The following is a 15,762-nucleotide window of genomic DNA, read 5'->3' on the forward strand; positions in this document are numbered from 1 at the left end:
GGTAGGGCCTAAGCGCATGCGTGATAAGGCCGCTGACGTCACTTCCGCCGTGTAACTCCCGACTAGATAGTCGCCCGCTCGCACAGAGCAAATCGGCGCTCGTGAATACCGCAGAACATAATCGCTTGTTAGTCGCGGATTTCTTGTTTAGCTCGCGACTACTTAGTCGTGCTACTAACCTTAAAACGGCGCTAGTTAGTCGCGCCTGGTGAATACGGGTATATCTGTGAGATCAAACCACATGTTCGCGCCAGCAGCTTTGACGGCGTTGTATAATAAGTACGAGTATAGCTGGTGAGATCGGTCTATTGTACACGACGAGCCAGTAGAATACATTACAAATGAAACTAAATGCTTCGCAGTTTTTACACCGGCTGTCCTTGATGAAAAAACGCACCATAAATCAAACACAAAAAAAAAATGTCACCGAGGTATACGTGACGTAATTCAAATTGGCCATGTTTCATTCTCGGTATTTCGTTATTTATAGCTGATTTCTATACTTACTATGATCATAGAACACGGCCACTTTTTTATTAAGCGTTAATGATTTAAATATAAATGTTCAATTTAGTCGTTTTCGTGTCTGGGAATTTTTAATATCCGCCATTGAAAGCGTAACTGAAACCAATGACGTGGCTTAATACCGGCGTTTCCCACTGTTCGCGCTCGAAATAACCCTTGGTGCCGGTTGTCGACTGCACCTTATGACTAAGTGAGACACATCTATGTAAATGTGACAGTTCTTTTTTTTTTTTTTAGCTAAGAATGTGCTTTATAGCCGTATTCTAACCGAATTTTGGATTTCGCAAAATAAGGCCGCACAAGCGTTGAACGAGACGCTACGAACTTCAAAACATCACTCATACATGGATATCTCAAACGGACGGCCGTATGTTTGGAAAAGGAGAGCGCGATCAATCGAGGAGTGTGACGTCACGATTCTCTTCGAACAGTTGAGAATGAGGGGAAGCGACCTCGTTTCTCTCCTCCTCGCTTCGGTTCACCTGCTCGAGGGGACGAAGCGAAGAGGAGAGGGGATGAGAGTGGCGACGTCGCGTGTCTCGTCGGCCTCCCCGGTCGTGTTCACTCGCGCTCTTCTTTTCCAAAAAATACGGCCATCCGTTAGAGCTATCGCTGTATCAGGGATGTTTTTTTGTTCCGTTTTTTTTTTTTTTTTTTTTTTTAGTTTTGGAGCGTCTCGCCTATCGCTCCAACTTTGTTTTGTGAGCTCCAAATTTCGGTTCAGCATCCCTTTACCTCGTTGAATTTGAGCTTAATTCTCGCGTTGTGTTTATTTGCATTCCTTTCCATTATTTATACTGAGTTCAGACACGCCCTTAACTACACTACTCCAATTCTCACTCTGCGATTGAATTTAATAACATGCTTAAAACGTATTTCTTTTTGTGGCTGCAAATAGAAATCCTACTTCAGAAGCCATATCACTCCATGCTCTTCAAAATAAAAAAAGAAACAACACAAAAACAGAAACTAAACGAAAGACATACTGCATAAACAAACAAACAAAAAGTCGGTTTCGGGGAAGGCCAGATTTGTGATATTCTGGGATGCGTTGAGAAGAAAAACAAGCTGAGTCATATATCCCCAAAAGCAGTCCATATATGTTTATATTATTTCTTTTTTTTTTTTTTTAAATCTTAAAATGCCAAATGATTTAATGTTCCGTGAAGTATTTGGTTCAGTGTTCATCCTTTACTTCGCTTTCTCTCATCCTCGGGCGCATCTCGTAGCAATGTGAAACTACCAGCCAGGATTTCAAAACTTACGACGTGCCGAAAGAAATATAAAAGAAAAAAAAAATGTTAGAAGTTCTCACATGCGGCGGAAACCATCCGAAGGGTGGCTGTCATATATTCACGCGTCCGAGATTTACTGCCATTCTGAATGTTCGCCTCTTCTACATCTCGTTTTTTTCTCTCTCTCTCTCTTCTTTTTGGTATATTTTGCTTGTCAACAAACTTCTGTCATGGCCTACAAATTTTTCACCCTCCCGGATGAATAACGGAATGCTCACATTCGTCTATAAATCACATATAGAATGTAAAACAAATATATAAATATACATATATATACTTCTGCATGAGAGCCAGGTTTTCCTTGGGTTGCACGTGTTAGCGGGATTTATTAAAATGCGCTCCGAATCCTTTGCTATGGAACACTACTTTCCCTACTCGGTGTGGTCTAGGGCAGGGGTCTGCAAACGTTTGGCTAGGGGGTCCGGATTGAGGACCTGTGGCAGTCCGAATGCCAAAAATTAGGAAAGATAATAAAAATGGAAATTAGGAAAGATAATACGCATTTAAACACGACAACATTAAGCTGAAGCAAAAATTAAAGAAATAAACTATTTTACTCTTCGGGATATTAAAAAAATAATTGTGACCCCTAAGAACTGACCAGATATAAATTAATGCGCATAGGAACTCTGGAATATTCCGACCGGGCAGAACAAGAATGAAAATGGTAGATCTTATCAGATCACTCTGCGCGATATACACGAGAACACAAAGAAAAACAAAATTTTTTTTTATAGTTACGCAGACATGAAGCAGGGAACTACGAATTGTAATTCTGGTGATAACAATACGTATATAGTATATAATATTATGGCATATTTAATAGTATGAGAAAAGAACCTGCGTTTTGGTGCAGTTTACAAAGGCATCTGCGAATAGTGGATTTTGAGTTCGAAGCGAATAATGGTTTTCGCCGAATATTTTCAAACCGAATATCGAAGAGTTTCTTCAAGCTTTTCGCTACTGCACCAAGCCTAAACGAAAACCCATCTGAACTCGTAAAGGTTGTTCCCAAGCTTCCACTTGTCCATATCTAAGCGAAGTTAATTTTATCTAGCTATATTTATAGACTGTCACCTCAGAAATGTAATTATCTACACGGGGATGGCAAGTACGCGATGCATTTTACATAAAATTAAACCTAGATCAAATTTTCTGTTTCTTGCCCAGGAGTTGCGGTGACGTCAGAATTACTCCGAGCTGTGATTGGCTTTTATTGAAAGGATTGTGGGTAGACCTCAAGGCTACTCACAATCGTGAAAGCTACCCACATTCGGAAAGGCCTTGAGGTGTACCCACAATTGTTTTTTTTTTTTTTTTTTCAATCAGTCAATAAGAGCTTGGCGTTCAAACATTATCGGAACCCCTGTGTAAGAAGTAGACGTACTTGCACCCCGCAGAGAGATGCCCAGCCTTACCTAATTGAGGGGTTTGTGAGTGTTCTTTTAATATGCAAATAATCTTTTTAAATCTAGAATTTGATAAAGAAACAAGCGACGATCATGACCAATGAACGTAGGTTGTCAGGATATATCTGCCCAACTATACTCTTGCATGAGAGCCACAATGGAATATTGAAAATTTTACTGTAGTGTAAATATCAATATTCACGAAGTTTTCGTTTCTTTTTAGACACACCCCGCGCGCGCGTGCACCATCCTGCTTTTAAAGTCGGCTTTATTTTTCATTTTTTTTTTTTTACAAACGTGACCGCAATATTTGTGCGAATTTCGAAGTGTTGAACTGGACCGCGATGGGTTAGCCTCGTTGTGCGCGGTTTTTAGCGAACACCGGTGTACTGTGGAGAAACAACACTCGTGGAAGCGAGCTCCGCGGGCGTTCTTGTCCGTCGTGCACAGATGTTCAGTCAGAAGCGCGGTCTACAGGGCTAACCCGCCGCGGTCAACATTTCGAAAAAATACGAATACCAAAGTTCAACTCTAAGTGACCATCGAATAGCCTATTATTCCAACTTTACTACTAGAAAATTCGAATATTCGTACAACGCTACAGTTTTTTTCATTCTGATATCTTCGTGTGCGCTTTTGGTGCCCGTCGCGGAACTTATTTTTTTACGAGCACTTATTTGTTGCGTTGGTAGCAGCGGGCCGCGGGCTGTGGGCCGGGCGTCAGTGGAACGACCACGGCCATCCGTGGGCCGAGGTTTGAAAACCCCTGGTCTAAGATAAAATAAAATCATTCTTGACATTCGTTTATTGGTTCCATCGCATTTCTAAATTCTTAAATAATGTAATGTATCATCGGCAAGAAAAGAACCGCTGAAGCGTAAAACACTTCATGTCAGATGAAATATATCAAATATCTGCATATTGATTTACGTAAGGCCTCTGCTCGTTTAAAAGAAGAAAAAGAAACAATAAAATGTTGCACGTTTTTAAATTGAATAATATATTTTTTTATTTTTTATTTAGTAACACAAAACAAGACGTCCGTATCGAGCAATATTACTAAAATTGCCCCCCCCCCAAATGAAGGTATTTCCATAGCACTCATATTGTAGACCTTTGTTGGTTGTTCATTGGCACAAATAAAGGCACTTTGATGATGATGATGATGATATCAATACGCAAAAACAGTAGTACTAATACCCTATACTAAATGCAATACATTTTTTTTTCTTTTTGGTAGAGGTGGGCTGCCGGAAGTGGAAACTTTAGACTCGCATTGTTGTCCACCGTACATTTAAAAAATATATTAAGAAAACAATGGCTCTTACAAAATTTACGCATTTTCAGGAAATGAAAGCGGCACGTAAAGTATTCCCGAATAATGATCATAGGCATACTTGTTAGACTCGACCTACACGCGTGAGGCTATAGCTACTGAGAGCTTAAAAAAGGGAGGCCGTGGTTTATTATTTTCACGCCTATTCCTTCGCGGTTCGTTCTAAAGTATTGCTATCGACAAATATGCTAGTCTCATTGGCTGAGGGACGATAATAAGATGCTGACTCGCCACGTCCGCCGTTTCTTACATTTTCTGTAACTATGCCGGTTCGTTACGTGTTGCCCTCGCATAACAAAGATTAAAAACGCAGGCCGTGGCTTACTATTTTCACGCCTATTCCTTTGCGGTTCGTTCTACAGTATTTCTATCGAGAAATATGCTAGCCTCATTGGCTGATGGACGATAACAAGATGCTGACTCGCCACGTCCGGCGTTTCTTAAGTTGTTGGTGACTATGCCGGTTCTTTACGTGTTGCCCTCGCATAACAAAGCTTAAAAACGCACGCCATGGCTTAATATTTTCAGGCTTATTTCTTCGCGGTTCGTTCTACAGTATTTCTATCGACAAATATGCTAGTCTCATTGGCTGAGGGACGATAATAAGATGCTGACTCGCCACGTCCGCCGTTTCTTAAATTGTCTGTGACTATGCCGGTTCGTTACGTGTTGCCCTCGCATAACAAAGATTAAAAACGCAGGCCGTGGCTTACTGTTTTCACGCCTATTCCTTTGCGGTTCGTTCTACAGTATTTCTATCGAGAAATATGCTAGCCTCATTGGCTGATGGACGATAACAAGATGCTGACTCGCCACGTCCGGCGTTTCTTAAGTTGTTGGTGACTATGCCGGTTCTTTACGTGTTGCCCTCGCATAACAAAGCTTAAAAACGCACGCCATGGCTTAATATTTTCAGGCTTATTTCTTCGCGGTTCGTTCTACAGTATTTCTATCGACAAATATGCTAGTCTCATTGGCTGAGGGACGATAATAAGATGCTGACTCGCCACGTCCGCCGTTTCTTAAATTGTCTGTGACTATGCCGGTTCGTTACGTGTTGCCCTCGCATAACAAATATTGAAAACGCAGGCCGTGGCTTACTGTTTTCACGCCTATTCCTTTGCGGTTCGTTCTACAGTATTTCTATCGAGAAATATGCTAGCCTCATTGGCTGATGGACGATAACAAGATGCTGACTCGCCACGTCCGGCGTTTCTTAAGTTGTTGGGGACTATGCCGGTTCTTTACGTGTTGCCCTCGCATAACAAAGCTTAAAAACGCACGCCATGGCTTAATATTTTCAGGCTTATTTCTTCGCGGTTCGTTCTACAGTATTTCTATCGACAAATATGCTAGTCTCATTGGCTGAGAAACGATAATAAGATGCTGACTCGCCACGTCCGCCGTTTCTTAAATTGTCTGTGACTATGCCGGTTCGTTACGTGTTGCCCTCGCATAACAAAGATTAAAAACGCAGGCCGTGGCTTACTGTTTTCACGCCTATTCCTTTGCGGTTCGTTCTACAGTATTTCTATCGAGAAATATGCTAGCCTCATTGGCTGATGGACGATAACAAGATGCTGACTTGCCACGTCCGGCGTTTCTTAAGTTGTTGGTGACTATGCCGGTTCTTTACGTGTTGCCCTCGCATAACAAAGCTTAAAAACGCACGCCATGGCTTAATATTTTCAGGCTTATTTCTTCGCGGTTCGTTCTACAGTATTTCTATCGACAAATATGCTAGTCTCATTGGCTGAGGGACGATAATAAGATGCTGACTCGCCACGTCTGCCGTTTCTTAAATTGTCTGTGACTATGCCGGTTCGTTACGTGTTGCCCTCGCATAACAAAGATTAAAAACGCAGGCCGTGGCTTACTGTTTTCACGCCTATTCCTTTGCGGTTCGTTCTACAGTATTTCTATCGAGAAATATGCTAGCCTCATTGGCTGATGGACGATAACAAGATGCTGACTCGCCACGTCCGGCGTTTCTTAAGTTGTTGGTGACTATGCCGGTTCTTTACGTGTTGCCCTCGCCTAACAAAGCTTAAAAACGCACGCCATGGCTTAATATTTTCAGGCTTATTTCTTCGCGGTTCGTTCTACAGTATTTCTATCGACAAATATGCTAGTCTCATTGGCTGAGGGACGATAATAAGATGCTGACTCGCCACGTCCGCCGTTTCTTAAATTGTCTGTGACTATGCCGGTTCGTTACGTGTTGCCCTCGCATAACAAAGATTAAAAACGCAGGCCGTGGCTTACTGTTTTCACGCCTATTCCTTTGCGGTTCGTTCTACAGTATTTCTATCGAGAAATATGCTAGCCTCATTGGCTGATGGACGATAACAAGATGCTGACTCGCCACGTCCGGCGTTTCTTAAGTTGTTGGTGACTATGCCGGTTCTTTACGTGTTGTCCTCGCATAACAAAGCTTAAAAACGCACGCCATGGCTTAATATTTTCAGGCTTATTTCTTCGCGGTTCGTTCTACAGTATTTCTATCGACAAATATGCTAGTCTCATTGGCTGAGGAGACAATACTAAGATGCTGACTCGCCACGTCCGGCGATGTTGATTGGGGCGAAGCTCGGGTGGTGCTGATGATACTGATTTTGGTCATAGGTAGTGCTGATGGTGCCGTTTTCATTCATGTCAGTAGAAGAATGTGTGGTTTTCTTCTTTTTCTTTTTGTAAGACAGATGAGATGGCAACTCAGAACCCCTCACACTTTTTTTTTTCTTCTTTTTTTTTGATACTGATTTTTGTCATAGGTAGTGCTGATGGTACCGTTTTCATTCATGTCAGTAGAAGATGCGTGGTTTTCTTCTTTTTCTTTTTTTAAGAAGACCGATGGGATAGCATCTCAGAGACCCCTATGTTTTTTTCTCTTTCTTTTTTTCTTTTTTTTTTTCATCTTTTTTTTTTTTTTTTTTTTGCTCTCGCGGCTCAGCTTACGAGCACGAGCTCGTGAGCTCCTACTCGTGAGCTCACGAGCAGGGGCACGCCGGACGGCGGACGGACATACGGACATGGCTAGCCCCTAAGGAGCTTCGCCCCTAACATGCTAGTCTCATTGGCTGAGGGACGATAATAGGGAGTTTTAGAATAGCGCACGCTAAAGCTTTGCGAACGCAAAGAATAGCGTCGTCGCCACTGCGCATGCTCCGAACGCAAACCAGGTTTTGCGCCTTGCGTGCGCAATTTTAGCGCGCGCTATTTCTCGGAAATAGCGTGCGTACGCAAAGAGTCTTTGCGCTTCTCCAAGGAGGATTCATGATGAGAAGTTGGCTAAAGCCAAGACCAGCACCGTTAAAAAAAAATGGCGGCGTCCAGGATTATGTCGGCGGCTGCTTTGGCGGCGTCGTGGGTGCGACGTCGGCGGCATCCTCGCGACTGCAATTTTCAATACGGGACGAAATTGTACTCGGTTTGGCAGCGATCACCGGCAACTTGATGCTTGCGACGCGCGAACATTTCACGGCGAAGGTCAGTACACGAGACCTCTCTTGCCGAGGCGACGCAAGCGGACACGACCGGTGAACCGCTCGCGTCGCGTTCTCATGTTTAAACAAATTAAAATGCTACTCTGGACCAAAAAAACTCGTTTTCTTTTCTAAAGTTACATCATTTCGTGTGTGAAATAAAAGTTTTTACTGTATATTGGTGGCGTCGCAAGCGCGAGATGCTTGGGCTTTTGCGTCGCGGCGGAGAAACGCTATTCTAAAACTCTTCTGCGTCGCGTGCGCTAATACAAGCGCTAAATTTAGCGCTAGCGTGCGCTAAAATTGCGTACGTTATTCTAAAACTCCCTAATAAGATGCTGACTCGCCGCGTCTGCGTTTCTTACGTAGTCGGTGACCATGCCAGTTCGTTACGTGTTGCCCTCGCATAACAAAGCTTAAAAAACGCAGTGTGGCTTATTTTCACGCCTATTCATTCGCGGTTTCTACGGCATTCCTATCGGCTAATTTGCTAGTTTCATTGGTTGAGGGACGATCATGCGATGCTGACTCGCCAACGTTCTGCGTTTTTACGTTGACGGTGACTATGCAGATTATTTATTTGTTATGCCCGGGTCCCACTAGAGCGACAAACAGAAACAATCAAGAGCAACACGTCCAAAACTAAATTCTTTCGCGATTTGACAGTCTTTGTAGGATAAGGGAGGCTATGTTGTAACACAAGCATAATGCCCGGAAAGGTATCTTTGGCAAGCTTGTAACAACTCGTGCTTATTTTACGAGCACCGAACGACTAAACGGCTGCCAAGAAAGCTTGCTAACGTTGTTCGTCGCTCAAGTGGAACTCGGGCATTACACTCGCATAGAGGAGCTATAAAAACGCAGAGCATGGCGTATTGTTTTCATGCTTTTTTTTTTTTTTGCGGTTCGTCTTACGGAATTTTTATCGGCAAATATGCTAATATGATTGGTTGAGGGACGATAATAAGGTTCTGACTCGCCACACCCTGCGTTTCCCAAATTTTCAGTGACTATACAAATTCTTAAACTGTTACTGTCGCATAACGGAGTTTAAAACGCAGTGTGGCTTATCATTTTCACGCCTATTCCTTTGCGGTGTTCCTATCGGCTAATATGCTAGTGTCATTGTTTGATGCCCAATAATAAGGTGCTGACTCGCCACAACCTGCTTTTTTTCTAAGTTGTCGGTGACACTGACCATTCTTTGTGTGTTACTCTCGCATAACACAGCTTAAAAAGCAGAGCGTGGCATATTACTTTCACACCTATTCCTTTGCAGCTCGTTCCATTGTATTCCTATCGGCTAATATGCTAGTCTCATTGGTTGATGGACAATAATAAGATGCTGACTCGCCACGCCACACGTTTCTTAAGTTGTCGGTTACTATGGCTATTCTTTACGCGTTATGCTCGCATAGCGCAGCCTGCACAAAAACAGGAGGCATCAGAGGAATACAAGTCAAATTATTTTGTGAGCCTACAAGAAATTACTCTCGTAAATAGCATAAGGGGGTTCCTTAACAAGGTAGCTTGTGGTTCTCGGTTAATCCTTTCATCCCAAGATAACTTATTTATTCAAGAAAGTAAATGAAACGAACGAATTTGTCAAGCGCTATGTTTTAGTACTGCTCTTAGTTCTCTTGAAAGCGGAAAAGACGTGTTACTATTACACGGTAAAACAGTGTGAAAAGCGAGACACAATAAACAGAGATGGCACAGACACAGCGCCGACTTTCATCCAGACATGTACGAACGCGTTACTAGTAACGAGTTATTTCTACCTAGATACTTTTTTCGGTAACAAGTAACGTATTTAGTTTCTTTTTTATGATCCTTTGAGCGCGTCAGTTGAACGACTCTTCACCATCGCCGGAGATGTATTCTCAAAAAGCGGGGAAGCGTAACCGTTGAAAACTTTGAGAGGCCGCTATTGCTGAAGTGCAACGACTACTGAAAAGAAAACAATAAGCCATCAAACAAAAGCACTTGTGTATTTGGACGTCAAAGTAACGAGAAAAGTAGCTCGCTCGTTACTTTTTAAATAAGGGTAACGCGTTCCTTTGGAGCTAGTAAGGAGTAACGGTATTTAGTTACTTTTTTTGGTAACCTGTACATGTCGGCTTTTACCTGAAGATGGACTCTCGAGAACTAGGGACAAGGTACTAAGAAGGGAAAGAGAAACAAAAGAAACAAAAGAACCCATATAAATATTTCTACCGTGCCATATCACCTTCATACAAATCTGCTACGTTTCTGAATACACCCTGCTTCGTCAGTCCACCAGCGATACTGAGGGTGTGCTAATAAATGAATCGTCCCCACACGAAAAGAAAAGCTTAAAGGGGTACTCCACCGATTTTTTGAGCTACCTCAACTAACTATATTTTCTGACTCCCAGGCATTTAGCCTTTCCGGTATGCTATTTAGCGTCGCGAAATTCATAATAGGTATTGTGAAATCGGCAAATGAAAATGGTGCAAAAACCAATATTCAAATATTCGCTCACTTTTTAGTGCCGTGACGTCAGTGGCAGGTAGGCTTGCCAGTTGAGCAAGTAGTCTAAAAATAGAATATGTCAATCATTTGTTCCGTGCTGGAGCCCGGATACGGGAGCGAGCTTCCAAAGCACTCATTTGACACCAAGAAACTGCTTCAAATCCGTTGGGAACAACTTCTGTGGTCCAAACAGTTAACCCCTGCCTTCCACTGACGTCACTTTGTTGTTGTTGCCAGTAGAGACTTTCAGTTTGAAAAACATGGTGAAGACCAAAACTGTAAATTCAATAACTTCGCGAAAAAACAATATTTTGACGTAATATTTGGGACACTATTTTAGCAATGTTTGTTGGTTAGTTTAGCAAAATTTCAAGCAAATCGGAGACAATGAAAAAAACGGTGGAGTACCCCTTTAATCAATCTTTATTGCTGTCTTGTTTTTGCTCTGCGCCAAGATCTTTATATCAGCCAATGAAGGGGGGTAGCCGCACTTGCTTAAAGGGATGGTGAACCGAAATTTGGATTTCAAAAAACGAATACTGGAGATGTAGGCGGGACGCTACAATCCCTACAACACTACTAGTGAGGCGATATCGCAAATGGACGGCCGTATTTCTGGAAAAAGAAGTCGAGATTGAACCAGGCCGACGAGGCGCGTGACCGTCAAGATACCGAGTTTCCTCCTCTCTTCGCTTCGCTCCCTCAAGGCCGCGAGGCGAAGAAGACGCGAGGCCTTTAACTCTCCTTCTCGAAGAAATATGACGTCAACATTCCTGCCAAATGCGTTTTCTTTTCTGAAAAATACGGTCATCCGTTCGATATATCGCTGTATGAGTGATGTTTTGGTGTTTGTAGCATCCCGTTGCACGCTTTTGCCGCGTGTTTTGGGGAATCCAGATTTCGGTTCAGCATCCCTTTAAGGGACAACTCCGCCTCATTTTTGATATTTAGAAAACTATGTAGCCCTCTTCAGTATCATATAGGAAGACCCCATGTCAAATATTACGATCTAATTCCGTCTATATATTTAATAAACTGGCCAGCAAACCATCAAGTTAGCCAAGTCGCCGAAATCTGCCAACTCTAGCGTGCGACGTGAGGCGCAATCGTCAGCGCAGTCGATGCGACGGAGTTCGAGCGACCAACGTTGAGCCACTACGTCAGAGGCGTGACTACGTCATTCTCACGTTTTGTTTGTTTTTACTTCTCAGAGCAAAATTGAACGATGACGCCATGAGTTTCTCCTCCCGGTGTTGGCTGAACCGGCGTCCACGTGATCACCGTAACGCGGATGCGCTAGTTTGCGCTGCCCTGCGCGCTTATCGGTTTGTTTTTCCGCTCCCCCTCTCCTTTTTCGTCTTCTCCCCTTCCCCCTCTCCCCCGGGCCATCACCGTCCACGCCATGCGAAGCGACCTGCTCGCGTCGCGTGTCCTGTCCCTCGCCCCTCCGAACGTCACAAGACCACGTGATTCGACGTGACATGGCCATGACTATGACGGCACGAGACCAATGTTGCCTGACGCAACTGAAGTTCCGGTTTCGGTATCAGCTGATGTTTAAATTAAGATTACACAAATAGTATTCCACATTTCGCGAATCCGAGGACGTAGAGCTGTTTAGTAGTGCTTTGTGAAATGGAATCACATGTAAGCCTAAATTTTCTGGAATTGAGCGGAGTTGCCCTTTAAGAGCACTGCAAGATGACCTACGGGTAAGGAGTGGGTGCATGTTGCTCTGCTCCCCTCTTGTGGTTTCCGTGATTGCATGTGGTCGGTGGTTTGCACGATGGAACAGTCGTCCCGCAGACTCTGTCGTAACGTGTATACTGTCGAGACCGGTTATAACGAAGTCGGTTATAACGAAATAGCGGCTACAGCGAAGCGATCACAACTTCCCATTCCCTTTTGCACTTCGTTATAACCGAAGTCGGTTATAAGATATAGCGAAGAGATTTCCGATTCCCATGAACTTCGTTATAACCGGTCTCGACTAGGGATGCCGCGAACTTTTTTCGAATCGAAGTTTCGATGATCGAATCAAGCGGTTCGAAAGATTCGAAAGATTTCGATTTTTCGAATTGTCTACATCGTAAAATTCGACGAAAGACGAATTTTCGAACTTGTTAAGCTAAGAAGTTCGACGGTTTTCGAACCGTCGAACTTATTACGCAAAAAAATTCGATCTTTTTCGAACTTTCGAATTTATTGCGCTGCAAAGTTCGATGCTTGTCGAACTTCCGAACTTGACTGACCAAAAAATTCTATGAATTTCGAACTTTCGAACTTATTTATCAAGAAAATTCGAAAAGTTTCGAACTTTCAAATCCTGAAAAGTCAGAAGGTCGACGAACTTCGAACTTTTATGGTAAAAGTTCGACGTTCGTCGAACTTCGAAAGACCGGCGGACGGTTTCATTTGAATTCAAGTAGTGAGGTACATTCGTAATTTTTTTCTTCTCGAACATTTACACGCGGTGCTGCGCTCCTTACGAAAGACAATGCCGTTTGTTTCAATGTTCTGGCATGCTTAGTTTTAAAGAAATAAATTCCCGAAGGGGCGAGGAAGGACGACGGGTTTTTGACGATCGTCGTTTGTGCCAGATTTGAAGCGCGCTGTAGCCGAAGCTATTTGTGGTAGAGATGTTATACTTCTTTAAGAATGATCTATGTATAGCCTAGGTAAGTGCCGTCTTAAGATGTGATTATTGTTATTCAACGTGAGTTTTGAAGAAATGTCCAAACATGTATCTACATGCAATTATGCCCTAAACTTGATATTTATTTTTGTCTAAGTTGTTTGAGGTATCGCTTTTAAATTAACACCACGGACAGTACATATCATTGCCATCTGCAGAATACAAAATAATGTATTTATTGTATGTTTTTTTTTCACGTCATTAACTCATGAGAGATTTCTAATAGTGTTCAAGTTCAGCACGTCATTAAAAGAAAACTTTTTTTTTTTTCGCTTCACGTTCCTGGGAAGTATTTCTTTTAGCCCGTACACATTTTGGTAAAAGAAACTTGTTCGAAGTTCTGAACCTCTAAATATGCAAGAATACAACACTTCCGGTGAATTCGTGATAGTTTTTTTTTTTTTTCAGCTTTTTATCTCCGCATTTATTTTTATTTATGTATATTTTTTTATTTTTTTTTACTATTGGCACAGGTATTTAGGTTGAAAAGGCATAGCTTTGAACTTCCGAACCACTAAGCATGTGACGAGTAGTGCCTTCTGACAACTAGTTTCTACACTCTGTGTCACTAGTTGTGTGCAGTGCGAGCGCTGGGAAGGCGGGACAGGAGAGGAGGGCAGTGGAGGGCGAGGGGAGAAAGGGAGAGCACTGCGAACGTTAGAGAAGAGAGGAGGTTTCTCTCCTCGATCCCCAGCCTTCCTGGTACTTGCCTGTCTCCCCTCGCCTGGCGTTGCCTTCGCCTTTACTGAACGCAACTAGTGACACGGAGTATAACCACTGATCTCAATGACAATCTCAATCTCAATGACTGTCATAGAGATCAGTGTTTCTAACAATGACCATCTACGCAATCTTTTATGCAGTGAAGAGCGACAGTACTATAGCTATACATATGCATAAATAATTTCAGATTAAAATTAGCTCGACCACGCCCTCTTTCCCCGTATTGTTTTTTTTTAACAGTCCGAAATATCTGGAAGGGGGGAAGGAAACCGAAGCCGCCCCCCCCCCCCCCCCCCCCCCCCCCGCTACCCTCTTTCCCCCGTTTTTCCTCTTCCGACGCCACTTGTATGGTAGAACGCACCTCGACCTCGAGTTGTGTCGGCTTTTTGCGAGGCGATTGCTCCGTTCCTGAAAATAAACCTCCAGGACAATTACAAACCTAACTTACTATATGCCAGCGTCATTCGGGCGGCGTTCGATCGGATTACTACCAGCGTGCAAGGGGTGGCGAGGTAGTTTGCCAGGTCGCTACAAGGTTTTTCTAAGCCTCAATTAACCGCTCGCCCCTGGCCGTTTCGAACTGGATGAGTCTCGTAAAACAGTCTGTCCGTGTGATCACTACTGCGTAATGAGGTTAAAGTCCCCCCCCCCCCCCCCCCCCGGACTGGCGGTCACAATTACTGATCTATGGTCACACGTCACTCTGCACTGCCAAATATTCCAGCACCATCCGGAACTCTCGTCGTCTCATTTAATTGCCTGACCAACTTCGCAGAATCTAGATATCACACCCTAACTTTTCTAAACTTGATTTTGTGAAAACCAGCGAGTCGTGAAAACGTTATTTGAAACAAACTGTGGACGAACTTGAAAACCGGACTTCGAACTTTGAAAACTTGGACTAGAAAAAAATTCAAAATCTTCGAGTTTTTTTTTCTTCGAGTTTAGCGTTAAAAGAGAATCGAAACCTTCGAACTTTTCGAACTTTATACAGAAAGAAATTCGAAATCTTCGAATTGTTCGAACTTCATGTCTATAAAAATTCGAAGCGTTCGAAGTTTTCGAATTTTATTTCCAAAGAATTTCGAAATCTTCGAATTTATCGAACCTGAAGTAAAAAAATATTCGAAATATTCGAATTCGAAATTTTAGAAACCGTGAAAGCTGCGAACTTTTCGAATTCGAAACTCCGCTGAGATCGAAAGTTGCGAATTTTTCAAATTTGAACCTCGGTCGGTACGAAAATATCGAAATTTTTCGAAATCGAACCTCAGTTCGCTTCGCAAATGTCGAAACCTTTCGAAATCGAACCTGGGGTGGTTCGCGACATCCCTAGTCTCGACATAGTATCTGCGTGTTACCCAGGTTGCCCTGAGCCTAACCTACGCAACCGTGTGAACCAGACATTCCGCGTTTATCAACGTTCATCAGCACCGTGGGAGGACAGTAGGCAGTCCTTTCATCGCTTCCCCAAAGAAAGCCAAGCTTCTGGAAGCTCGCTTACGCAAACCCATCGTCGCAGGTTCAAGACGTGGGGGATAAGAGTAGGGTCAAACCATTTTGAGTCTAATGCTTGCCGCTGATGCCCCAGCGTTGTGCGTTGAGCTGGTACGTGGCGCAGCACGACCTGTTCTAGTTCGCCATATTTGGGCGATAATGGCGTCCCCTATAGGTCACTGGAGTCGCGAATACTCTCTCACAATTGAGAGTAATCTGGTACAGAACAGCCGTGGCACCTGGGACAACGGGTGTTTGGTGATTCCTTGTTTCTTGTGTCTAGATTTTTTTTGCGTTGTTT

This window comes from Ixodes scapularis, unplaced genomic scaffold (genome assembly GCF_016920785.2).
Source record: "Ixodes scapularis isolate PalLabHiFi unplaced genomic scaffold, ASM1692078v2 PGA_scaffold12__126_contigs__length_90152505, whole genome shotgun sequence".
NCBI classification, from domain to species: domain Eukaryota; kingdom Metazoa; phylum Arthropoda; class Arachnida; order Ixodida; family Ixodidae; genus Ixodes; species Ixodes scapularis.